Source organism: Sinocyclocheilus anshuiensis, unplaced genomic scaffold, assembly GCF_001515605.1.
Source record: "Sinocyclocheilus anshuiensis isolate Anshui unplaced genomic scaffold, SAMN03320099.WGS_v1.1 scaffold779, whole genome shotgun sequence".
NCBI classification, from domain to species: domain Eukaryota; kingdom Metazoa; phylum Chordata; class Actinopteri; order Cypriniformes; family Cyprinidae; genus Sinocyclocheilus; species Sinocyclocheilus anshuiensis.
The window spans coordinates 50,088-50,622 of NW_015548244.1; the positions used below are offsets into that span (position 1 = coordinate 50,088).

General features: G+C 40.2%; 1 long non-coding RNA gene across 1 annotated transcript in view; it reads right to left on the minus strand.

Moving 5' to 3' along the window:
* Positions 1 to 12: 12 nt before the first annotated feature.
* The window catches only part of LOC107655137 (uncharacterized), a 36,277-nt gene continuing 35,754 nt past the window's right edge, over positions 13 to 535 (minus strand). The window contains exons 3-4 of the long non-coding RNA XR_001630397.1: positions 222 to 288; positions 13 to 148 (exon numbers count right to left, since the gene is read on the minus strand). This is a non-coding gene — a long non-coding RNA (uncharacterized LOC107655137). The remainder of the gene's footprint in view (positions 149 to 221; positions 289 to 535) is intronic.

Here is a 535-nt window from a genome sequence, read left to right on the forward strand (position 1 = left end):
AAGATAGAGGAGAAGGGATTTATTTTTCGAGAGGGATTCCCCCACCCAGAGGTGAGTGCTGTTTATGATAAAGAAGGAAAGCAACTAGTATGTCCCTCATGTGGGGGTACGAGTGGCTCCGTTTAATGCTTCTGGGAATGAAGAGAGACTTTATTTGGGCTTGATGTGAGGCGGATCATTTCCATAAAGTTAGAGGAGAGAGGTCGTGTGTTCGGTCTCACCTCTCTGACGGTCTGTCTGTCGCTCGCCAGGTGTCTTTCACTTGACTTTTGATTACAACTTTCGCATCTGATGAGAGAACAGAAGCATATAAGTGCATATATGCAGAAAGATAGAGATTTACTTCTTTATAAAAAGTATGATGGTATCACCATGGTCTTTTGGACAGTAATATGACCTTTTGGGCATTTTACTATGGTAATAGCTTGTTTTTGGATACAATATCATGGAAATATCCTTCTTAGAAAAAGAACTGTAGCAGTACCACGGTAAAGTGATGTATTAGATGTTACAGTACTTTATGTACTCTGGTATT